Here is a 12,705-nt window from a genome sequence, read left to right on the forward strand (position 1 = left end):
TGGAGGGTTTTGTTCCTGAAACACAGCTGGAAATAGATTTCATACCTTCAACCTGACTGGAAAGTAAAAGAATAGGAAACTCACTTTTTACCACTTTGGTGAAGGACTTTCATCCCTCAAGTCGTATAAACCGAAAAGACTCAGGCCCATTAAAATGACCATAATTAATTTTCCACAAGAGTCTGTTTTATCCTCTTATAGACTTGTCCAAACGTTTACACATTTCAAATACCAGTGGTGGGAATAATGTGACATTAAGTAATGTGGTGTCTTTTTCCAGTAATGACCAATGGCTGCAGTAAAATTAATAATAATGTTATAATTACTGAAGTTTCTGACAGCTTTCAAATCATTACTTTTGACATGGAAACTCTGGATTGGCAAAGTCTTTCTGTCCTGCTCTGTTTGATAACTATTGGCAATAGGCAAACATTTTTAAATGCCCTGTAAACACAGCAAGTGCCAAATTGATTCCATGCTAATCTAGCATAACAGGTCAAAAGACACCGTATGACGATCACCTGCTGCCAGAGCTGCTTTGATGTTGCATCACAGCAAGAAAAGTGAGTTTACTTTCATAAGAACCATCTGCTGTTGTTTTGTGTGGTGTAGTTTATCTTCGCCATTTCCTCCCCATAGGTTGCTTTTCCTCATTGTCAATTTGCAAGTTATTTTTTGTGAAAAACAAATATTATTTTAAGTTCTGTTAAGCTGCCAAAAAGTGCATCCACCCGCAAGGGATATCTGCTACAATCATTTCATTTCATTTTCAGAAAAGCTCAGAGGTATTTTAACAGTTTAATCTGCTGTCAAACCACTGAAATAATGCCACAGTGGTTGCTTGGTGTTGACTTTGGCTCCTCATGAAAAACATAACTGAATTATTCTCGCCGGTTGTTTACAGGTCTCAAAATATACCGCTTTTGTTCTCCTATGGCTTCATTCAAAACAATTCGCTCTTGTAAATACACCAAAATTGATTGATATAAATTTTTTGGAAAAGCAAACCAACTTCAAAAATAGCGAAACAAACAACGCCAAACTAAACTTTAGTTTGATATTTCTTGGTTTGAGTTAAAAGTCAAAGGAAAATGTGCAGAACATGCATGTTTTCTGTTTTCCCTCATTCTCTATAATCAAAATGCCTGTCTTTGCATTTTATGAAGCTAAAGAATGAAATCCCCGAAAGTCCAAACAGAGGAAGCAATAACAAGGGTGAACACGATCCCTTGTTGAAACAAAGTCTGAGTGATGGATGTCACTTCAGACAACTGGGTGTGTTCAGTTCAAAAAGGAGCAAGCTAACCAAACACCTTATGACTGTTTGAAATATTGCTGTGGAGCACAATGCCCATCAGGAGAAAATGAAGATGGATGAGCCGGCTATGAAAAATATCCTGTGGTCAAAGGTCGAGCATCACTTTGCAGCCTCCAACTCTGCCAGCCCATAATCCAGTGTGGTGGACTCACTACACACATAATCCTATTTAATTCAATGCTCAAGTATCATGTTAAGTTTAAGGGCTTTCGACCAGACAGAGTGTACCAGACCAGAAGTCAAATATGACTACACATATTTAATATGCAGTCAAAGCCTCCACTATGTCCTGAAGCCAGAGGAAAGCTTTATTTAGTCGCATCTCTGGAGAAGACAACAAGATGTTTCAAATGTTTTAAAGTCCAATTAGAAGGCATGCAGTCATGATGATGATCGCTGCCGTTAACGCTGTTGCTCCTGAAATGAAATCTCAGTTATCCTGTCTTATATTAGCTGGGCATTACGTTACATCCGGGGGTAGGTCACAGCAACATGTTTATTCTTGTTCTGCTCTCCTGCCTGACACACAGAATTAGTTCTTCACCATAGTTGCAAAGTTGCAATCTGGTGTAATATGCCTATGGAGGTTACATGCTGTCAGCAGCTCTGTGAGGAGAAATCAGTCTCAACTTGTTCTTCTTCTCACCATCCTCTCTTTCTGTCCTTCATTTGCCCTCTCTCTCTCTTCGATTCTGTGATCACACTCACTAGAGCGAGATACAGACAGCTTATGTCTCATATCGGATAGTATGAAGCCCTAAAATATATCTAATAGTGCGATATTTTTCCTGGTTTATAGCAGTGTTTCATATCTATTGTCTTTGGAAATATAAATTAATAAAGGCTGCTCAGTTCAAGTATTTTGACTACCATGCAGTGTATTTTTAAATCACTATAGATTGTGATAGATGCATTAATTTTCCTTTTCAAGGTTTTGTTTTTATGAACACATTTTTTTTTTAGCAAAGCAAAAAAATTAAAGTGTTTCTTGCATTCTTCACTTGTAGCTCCACACACAAGGATAGGCTTATATAATTCATGTGCTACATTTGTACAGGCTGTGTATAATCCCTATGAAATGGTTGGTTTGTTCTTCAAACTAGCCAAAACTGTTTTGTCAGCACAGGCAGGTTTGACCAAAAAAACGCTTACTGTTGCTCAAATAGCTCCACTCGCCAAAGAGTTCCCCTCTCAAACAAAACAAACACTCACCCGTGTGTCTGTTCATCATCACAAACAGCCCTCGATCAAAAGAATGGGAAGCACATCATGGACTATTTGAATGATGGCCTACTGTGCGAATACAGGGACGGACAGTATTCTGCAATGGGTATTCAGTGGGAAGGAAACAATAATAAAGCGGACTATTTTGCTGACACATCTGCAGCTCGATGCTATGCTGCCAACTGGCAGCTCCGACGATGATGACATATTGACGGAGGCTCTACTGGGATGCTCCCGGCTCCATCTCCTCGCTGGGCTTGGGGCAGGAGATATCTGCTTTGGGGTTTCATCGGGGGGAATTCAGACGGGGCTGATGATGCCTGCGGGCCTCTTGGATGAGGAGGGATGAGGACATTTGGCTGTCAGGAGTGAGGAGGCCTATCTGGCTTTGTCAGAAGTCCACCAGGGAGTGGGGAAGCACTGGGGGGCTGGTCTCAATAGGCAAATTGAAGCGTTCCTCCCATGCATATATCATCATCACTTTTCACTCACGGGAAAGTATCTGTGGTATTTCTCACGTCCTTTGATTTACTTCATAATACGCGAGTGATTTGGATTGTTGAAAGAAATGATTCTTTCAGTTATTGATTGCAGCTTTCACTGAGAAAGTGCTTCCCTAAACTCTCTGTGAACCTCATGGTTTTCTCTGCCTTTTAACACTAGAGGTTTAAGGAAGTGAAGGTGCAAAGGTAGCCACTTTAGAGGAGTAGGAATGCATGAGGCTCCTTTGCAAGACGGTCATCGATTTCACTGCTTTTCTCTGCCTGCGTGTGTTGTTCAAAGCCTTTGGGCAGCTGTCTGGTATCCCACAACAATCACACCATGGGGGGGTCGAGCGAGCCAACGCCCAATCCACTGGGTGCTTCACCAATCAATATGACCTTCTGAAGCAATAATTCTTCTCATAACTTCCTACCCTCCAGCGTATTCAGCCTCATACTGCCCACGAGGTGGTGTAGCCCTTCAGCGCCCGCAGAGCTGATGCAATCTGCACTCATTTTCCGGGTGTCCTTTAGAAAGATAGCAGCAGGTTAACATAATGATGTAAAGCAGCCTGGCCTGCGTGCGGGACTCAGCACAGTCAGGAGCAGAGTACATTTGCAACCCACTGGCATGACATTGAGTTGTTGAGTTGCTCCTTAGTGAACCATTAAAGTCAGTCCTTGAAAATCGCAGGAAAAGAGTTGAAACCCAAAAAAAAAAAAAAAAAAAGGATTTAATAAACGAATACAGCTGTCTTGGGAATTTGACTCCGGAATGTTTTCATTTTCTCCGACTGAGGACTGCTTCACTAATTGGGTTACGTCGGCTCAGCAAGGAAGTTGTCAAGCTTGAGGGGTTTTTATTTGTGCCTGGCCGTCAAATCACAGAGCAGGGTAGTGACCCTCGGGGCGACGCCCCCATGAGGCCCTTTAAGGTACAGCTGTGTGATGAGTCAGTCCAGAAGCCCCACTTTCCCAGAAAAGGTTCTGAGGTGAGAGGGTGACAGAAGGCAAAGGGCCACACAGCATGGCATGATTTCAGTGCCTCTTACAGTGGCGGGTTGAATGGCTCACTATTTTCTTCTTCGTCAGGATGTAACATGCATGAAATCTACTCACATCTGAAAACATAGGAACATGCACGTGTTCACACATTTTCATCTTTTAACCGAGGTATGCGTCTCAGAAATCTCAGTTTTCCCTCTGAAATACTTCATAGACTGTATAATATTTTTATGAAATTCATAGCCTTTAGCCTGGATAGGCAATTTCCTCTTGGAAAGAAAAAAAAAAAAACTTCACTTAGTGATTTCACATTACCATGATGGAAAGTGTTGGCGTCTGAACTCACCCATTTAATGAGAGAGCGGTAATAATGAGGTTTGGCTTTGACTATTTGGAGCACTTTTGAACCAAGCCTGCAGCTTTTTCGGGCCACTCTACCAGCCCAGATGTAGGGACTTTGGCAGATGTGGTCCACCTGCTGGGATGAGGACACCGATTTATGATCCGCAGGTCAGAGTGACTCTTTGTCCTCACAAAACAGAGCAGCCGAGGTTAAAGATAAATAACCAGACAGCTGCTAATGAGATACAAATGGATAGCTACTGATGACAAAGAGTGATATGGTGAGAGTGTGTGTATATGTCTGTGTGAGTGTGCGTGACCTCTATGAAATTACCAAACAACAAGAGTGTCAGCCTCAAAAAGAGTTAGGGTTTGCTTGGTATCATTCTGTAATCAACACAAACAAATGGTGAAAAATAACACTTAGTTAAAGTAAATATTTTTATTTTACACATCCTAGCCGATGCATTTATAAAGATTAAAACCCATTGACATAAAATAAGCTAAGGTTTTTCTGCACTGGGTCATTTGGCCTCTTCATGGCTCCCTCTGGATAATCTGTGGATGAACATTTATCTTGTTTAAAGCGTTTGTATATTTCATAGGCTGTGAACTTTCAGCTTACTATAGTATCATCTATATGGAGTTGTGCATCATAGTTGTGTTTACGGTTAAAAAGATAAGAAGAGATGAGTAAAGGAGATTGACAGCTTAATTGTAATGTTCTGCACAGTTTGATGAGTGCCAGTAAGTCCAAATGAAGGAGATCAACACACGGCAGGCGAACTCCACCCATAAAGGAAACATGACTAAACATGGACAGCTACAGGATTCCTCACTGGAGGTGTGATGAAGAAAACATGTTTTATAAAGGAAGATCAACAAGATTAGAGGATGAAAGACTTGACATGAACTGCATCCTCTTTGTATAAACTCCTCCTTATCCTTCAAATTTCACACTCCTCCTAGACTTGCAGTGGCAGGTCAAAGTTAACCCTGCGTTGTCAGGACATATAAAACACAGGTATGTGTGATGACTTTGTGTATGTGTGCCGAATGTGTGTCTGCGCCTGTCTGGGAGCAGCTACGGTGGCAGCGGCTTCCAGGGGAATTGAAATTAATGAGTGTAATCAGAAGCAAACAGCGAGCCAGGCAAGGGCAATTAATACAAGCAAAGCGAGCAGAGCTGCTGGTTTGCTTGGCCGGGCATGGATGGAGCTGAAGAGATGAAGGATTAAGATGCAACCGCAGACAAACTCCACAGCTTTTCCACTCGCAGCAGATGTCCGCGGAGGGAAGGCGCTGAGAGCCTGGCATCGACACGCATCCGCCAACCGGCCACTTGGTCAGACCGGCCCAATGCAGGCTGACAACCTCCTGGCAGCGCTCAGATAACACCATCTTCTCTGTTTAGTTCGAGAGCCAAGGGAAGGAACTCGCGGGGGCCCCTGCACTGCATACGAAAGGGACTCATTGCAAAGCTGCACAGTGGAGCCACTATGTGTGAAAGAGAGATAGAGGAACATAAAGAGATAAATAGAGAGGGGGAGACATAGAAACTGAGAGAGAAAGAGAGAGAGATGAGGCGAGGACATTGTTTGCAAGCTCAACTCAAGTACATCTCAATATGTGGGACGTTTCGGTTACCCCTATGGCTGCCTCCATGTTTTTCCTGATTGAAACATCCTTGAATGCATGCATTCCATCGAGCATTCATATTTTGTTACCGTCTAAATAAACACGTCGGATCCAACCGCCTTCAGAAACGTCTCTGCTTGTTGTTTTCTGGAATTGACGCTAAACGGCGGTGTCACCGCCCAGGATCTTTTCACTCAGCCCTTGCCTTGTTGCCCTGAAAGGCGTTTGTTCCCCCAACAGTCTCGTGTTTCCAGTGTTTACGTGAGATAATGATGCATGTGTAAGGATACACTGCCAGACCAAGAGAGGGCCTGATACGAACCGCGGGCGGCTGCCCCGTCAGTCCAAAACAATTTGCGTTGAACTGGGGCAATGATATCAACTTAAACACTGGGGCAAGTTGTCAGGATCGATGCTACGGGGGGAAATCTGCAATCTGCTCAGGCCCTCACATTCTAACAACGTAGGTTTAAAGGTCAAAGGGTCAAAAAAGGTTTAGCGATGTCGCTCTGTATTTAAAAGTCATGCCAGCCCTGAATAACATTCTTCAAATGTCAGTTCCTTGTTTTTATGCATTTTGAAATGTCCACATCACAGATAATCCTGCTAAAGGCTTCTTGAAAAATTCAACCGAATGCAATGTTGTGCAAAGCCTTTTAAATCGCAATTTGCACTACAGAAAAATTCAAAGAGAAGCATGTTACCGAGTACAATTTGAAACCCATGATGGAACTGATTGAGGATATTTCTGTACGTCTAACACTGTAGAAAAAAACTGAACTGGAAGTTACATTATATGATAGATAACTATTGTATCGTGCACGACTGGACAAGCTTGCCGAGGTTATTAACTTAAGTTCAGTGAAGAAAAACAGGATAACGGTGTAATCAGACATGTTCAAAAATAACATTAAAGTCATGAGCCCCGTCATTTCACAGAAATATTCACCTCGGCCAGCTAAACCTACTTTTGAGCCCCCCCCATGCACCTCTTGGTAACTCCTCTGCCCCTCTTAAATTTTTGGCTCCAGCCCTGGCGCAACAGAAAACACACTTGTGTGAAAAAATCTGGAACATCTCATAAATAATTACACTTAAGGTCAGTGACATGTCCACACAATTGGAATGTAACACTGAAAATCCTGCAAAATTATTAAAAAAAAAAATAAATAAACCTTAGAATGGCACAAAGGTCCTTAAACTTAATCTACAAGTATTTATTTTTTTCAGTATGCAAAAGGTACATGACGAAACAAAGTATTAGAGGTTAGAGAAACGGGTGCTGCAGTCATAACACTCGGCTCTGCTGACCTCGTTTCCGCCGCCGCCGGTCCTGTGGTTGTTGCAGTGCAGTTTTTACTGTGTACCGGTTTATGAAACACTAGTGGGTTGGAGGGCAAGTTCAACAACATGACAAAACAACTCTGGCAGAGTTTGATTGAATTCCCCTGCAACATATTTTGTCAGCACGAGAAATATTATTGCCTATAGACTGATTTGATTGCTTTTATATCGCCGGCTTGCTGTCGTCTTCAGAATGCAGACTACAGAGGATATTGAGCTGAAGCCGTCTCGGACACCTTCAGCAGCGGAGATAAATTACTCACACTTCAAGTAACTTGTGAAATATATGCTCTTGTTCCAATGAAAGCCAACAGTTGAATGCGTCTCTCTTTCAGAGCCCCATTACTTTAATGGAGGACAATTCAAACTTGGAAAAATTTACAGTTTTCCTCATAATGCAGACGGATAAAAACTGCCTGGTAACATCGGCTCACTCAGACTGCTCTCAGGAATTGATGAGTTTCCTCAATAAGTGTTAAAAGATTTTTTTCTTGACGGTGCATCAAAGTCTTTCTTCTCTCTGATGTGGCTTGTCTGCCCTCTTCTGGTGTCCTGCTGTCATGAGGTTAAGCCATGCTGACTAATCACTGACCAGAGAACCTCCACTTACATAACAAGTAACATCCCACTGTGTGCACGGAAATACAAATGCCAGAGAAATTCTAAAGCAGGGGTATCAAAAATAAGGCTTGTGGGCTAAAGCTGGCCTGAAAAACAATGCAATCAGAACCGGGCAATCTTGAAAAGTAAAAAAAAAGACAAATGAAATTCAATTTAGAATCTTTGAAGACAAGAAAGTCGAGCCATTTGTTACATTTTTTTGTTGCACAAAACCTAATTTTGACAATATCTTCCAACAGGAGGAAAGATTCCAACTGAAAATATGTTGAATTATTAAGTCCTTTTCTTTGTAAATCTGAAGTTTTATGGGTTTGATCAAAAGATATTGAATCAAATGTTTAGGTAGCTTTATTACTTTGCACTAAAGAAGTAAACATTTAAAGGTGTGGTTGTTTATGAATCATTTATTCATTACGTTATTTTAACGGTCAGGCACACTGGAGGTCAGGTCGGGCTTTTTGTGGTTCCTGAACTGAAATGTTCAGCAGGAAAACAATTATACAACATCAAACAAGCATGCTCATGTAAAATACTGAAGTAACATTAGTTTGTCTTTAGGTACCAGGAGAAAATAGATAGTTGGTGTATTTTCACATTCAGTGAAAAAAAAACAATGAAACGTATAGATATATGAAAGGTTTGGAATCATTGCAAGGACTTGGTAAAGTGCAGGAGGACACCGAATTATACGCTTGAAGTATTTAAAGAAGTCATTTCAATTTGTTCCCACAAAGTTTAATCAGCCGCAGTCAAAGTGACAGAATTGAGTTAAATGAGCAGTTTAATTGTTCGCTGTCTATTGTCCACTCCAAATATGCATGAATCCACATTTTTGCATGTTTCTTTATAAATAACACATTTTCCAATTAGAAGAGAGGCAAAGAAAAGAAGGAGAGCTCTATAAAGTGGAAGCCATCACCAGACGCCACTGCAGCGGTATTTTTGAGCCCGTGCGTCAGAGCTGAGGCCTTCTCCAAACCACTTATTAAAACGCTGAGAAGCCAAGTGCCATAAAGACAGAAGGCAAGCGGCTTGTTATTATTCTTTCTGCGAGGTGACCGGGCTGAGATCAATGGTTTCGGCGGTTTCCGAGCTCACCACAACTATGGAGCTGCAAAGCACAAAGGGCCATGTGGCTCAGACCCAGGCAGTCACAGATATTAACTATTCCAGGGGCCTTTGAAAATGGCTGCCAAGAATAATTTCCCACATGTAACATTTCCCACCAAAACCACACAGTCATACTGGCAAACCCTGTTCGCCATGCCCAGCATGCCCTGCCTCGGATGACAGAGTGGAACCAAGAGAAAACCAGGACTGAACCCATTACCATGAAGGCAACCTAAACCTGGGAAAATGTAGGTGATTTTTTTTAGGCACATCACCGTAATGAGGCAAATACTAGGCAGCAAGTTAGTATTAATCGTTGCTAAGGTGCGTGATTAAAATTATTGTTTTGTTTAGTTATATTTGCTTAGACCAGAAAAATGAAATAGTAACTGTAGAAGTAACTTGAAAGTATATTTCAAATGTAACTAGGCCAGTTTTAACCTTATGGGAATTATATTATAGCTGTGGTGTATCATTGTTGTGATGAGACTGTTGGCATGAAACTGAGGCATTCAGTGCAGAAAGTTCCATCACGGCCAAATTACAAGAATACAAGAATAGCATATAAAGACAAAGAACAAATGAAGAAATAGGTTAGGTGATGAAATGTATGCTGGACTAATTTATTTTTAAATAACAGTGTGAAAATGGTCAAAGTTCTTCAATTACAATGATAAAGACATTAATGTTTCATGTCTTGCAGCTTCCAAAGGAAACCTAGATTTGTTTGTTTTGAAGAGAAACTCCTGCCAGTGTTTGTAGGAGGTCATCTTGAAAAACGTTTGGAGGTTTTGTGAATATTTCGGAACATACTCCCACTTGTCTCTCATCTGAGCTTATGAATGTTGTGTGCTTTCAAACAGGAAATATGAACACACTGTATTTTAATTAACACAGTTTTAACATACACAATGTTGACTATATGAAGTCAATTTAATAAGTGTGAAACTGACAAAGGATGCTAAATTATTTTATGTTGCTCTCTGTTGTTTTAATTTTACTGGACTGTGTGTTTTGATCACGGCATATAAATTTCTCAAATGTTAAAAACTACTCAACCTATGCAAATGCTGGCAGCCTGTAAGTTAAAGCTGCACCTGCAATAAACAGGAGTTAGTGGACATAGTAACTGCTGAACCAATCGCTCAGTTAACACAGTCTGAATCGAGAGAACTGATCTCAGCAGCTTTACAACAGATTTCATCTCAAACAAAAGTTAACAATTGAGGAGCTGATGAAATGCTGAATGATTCTGGCGAATAATAGATTTGTTTTTTCACGCTGCTCTTTTAACAATACAAATAAGCTTGTATTGTCACAATATATCTTCCTGCAAGTTTATACTTGTGTTAGAAATAGATGGAATGTCTCATAATGCAGCCATCACCCAGAAGCCCAGGACATAAATGTAAAAACAGTGGCAGGCTTGCATTTCAGTATAAAGACAAAATAATTAAAAAAGAAAAATAAAAAATAATACTGAAGTGCTTTTTACTCACCAAAACTTGAGCGTCTGTCCATAAAACGCATCCAGTCACTGCGTGGCTTTTCTTCAGTGTTTACTGTCATGTTTAATATGACACACTTCCAGGCCTGAGACAGTTCATTTCGACATCAAAACGTGATTCACAGCCAGGTTTCTCCAAATGTTTTCTAAACGCCTGTCTCCTGGAGGCGCCACGCTGTTTTAGTGTCACGTTGATTCAGTTAGTGAAGGAATCCAGAGCGACTCGTTTCCTGTATACTCGCAGTATCTCAGACTTCGTCCAGCTTTTATCAGTCTTGAAAATATTATCGATCTGTAGCGTGTCTGTTTTTGCAGGAGCTTGAATTCACAGGTGCGTCCATCACTTCTGATTAGGTCACGCGCTCGCTGACCAGCCAATCACAGAACGGGAAAAATACACACTGGTGATTGGCCAAAAGCTCCAACTTGAATTTTTGATCACTGAATTAAATTGAATGAGGAAAATTAATATTTGGCAAATATTTTTCCACACTTCCAGTGGAATATATATATATTTGTGAAAAAACTATCATCAAAGAACTGTAACAACACCTTCAGAGTGAACCTCGTTAAACATGGGAAGATTTCAATTCTGATAAGAAGTCAAATTAAAAACTTTGCGACTCATTTAATAGCGATCAGCTAAGAATACTGTGCCATTTTCCAAAGCATTATTCCACATCTGACTTTTTCTATTTCGCCAAGCTAAGATTGAAGAAAACACTTAAGTGCCAGAAAAGTTAATTTTGCTCATGTGACAAAAATCATTATGCTCCAAACTAATGGAAACAATCACTTTAAATTAGTTGTTTTTCTGTAAGGTGAGATTGTGTGTTGGTGATGAAAAGGATCGATCTCTTTCTGCTTTGGCTTATTTACACTAAACATACGTAAATGTGGGATCTGGATCACAGGGATGCAGAATTCAAAGATTTATAACTAAAAGCAATTAAATGCCATTAGGTTTAGGGTCAGGATCCAGACACTTCAATACCAGATGTAAACAAAGCAAGTTTTATGATTTATTTTTTCCTCCCTATATTTTCCAGATGGTCGTCCTTCGGTGCAATTCAGTTTAAATATCCATTTTATTAGATGTTGCAAAGAGGAAATATTTGTTGTTTTTATGACTCACATCAAAACTAAAAGCTTCAGTTGATGGAAGTGGGGTTTGAGCCATACACATGCCAGTCATCTGTAATTAAAACAAATAAAATACCTATTTTTTTAATAAACAAGTATTAGGCTTTCCGTTAATAAAATGCGATTTTTTTCAATCACAATATAAAATGCCCAATGACTGGATAACTCTCCATGACGAATTATCTTCAAGTGAGACTGGGTTGAAATATTAAAGCAGGAAACTGGTTTGATTACTCCAACATATACTTTCATTTCAATCACCATAATCATATGCCTGCAATAGAAAAGGCAAAGTGCACATAAGGAGGTGGATATCCTTCAGCCTGCTCATTGTGAACATTGTGGACCCTGATGGTGAAAGCTACTCTACTCCAGGCAGGCTTCAGGGAAGAGAGAGGCTCCAGAACGTCACATCACACCATTCAAAACCTCCTACGTCAGCACTGTCTGCACACTGAACGGCCTGCCAAGAGTATCCGACCACACCAGAAGGCTTATGTGTCAGCTTAATTCATAGGAAAAAGGAGAATGCTGATTCACGTTGAACAGAAATGACGATGCTGGAGACGTCAAGGAGAGCGCTATGCAACAAGATGCTTGAATAAGAAAAGCATGTTCAGATTGTATTGACTTTTTTTTTTTCAATTTTTAAAATCAAGGTTGTTCGTCCATCTTTTAAAACACTTTTATGCACTTCAGGTGCTGGCGCCAATCCCAGAGGAGGATGAGAGAAGGCAAGGTACAGCCTGGACAGGTCACTGGCAGGGCAAACACAGAGACAGGAAAAGACACAGACACTCTCGTCCAAACATAGACACCTGTGTGCAATTTAGAATATTTTATTTGTTTAAAATGCAGCCTTAAATCAGGGTCTTTTGTGTTTTAGTAAATCATTTCAATAATGAATTGAAATAACAGGGAGCTGTTGTGACTAATCACTATTTGTTAAAGCTAAAGAGTTTACTTTTAAT

This window comes from Salarias fasciatus, chromosome 16 (genome assembly GCF_902148845.1).
Source record: "Salarias fasciatus chromosome 16, fSalaFa1.1, whole genome shotgun sequence".
NCBI classification, from domain to species: domain Eukaryota; kingdom Metazoa; phylum Chordata; class Actinopteri; order Blenniiformes; family Blenniidae; genus Salarias; species Salarias fasciatus.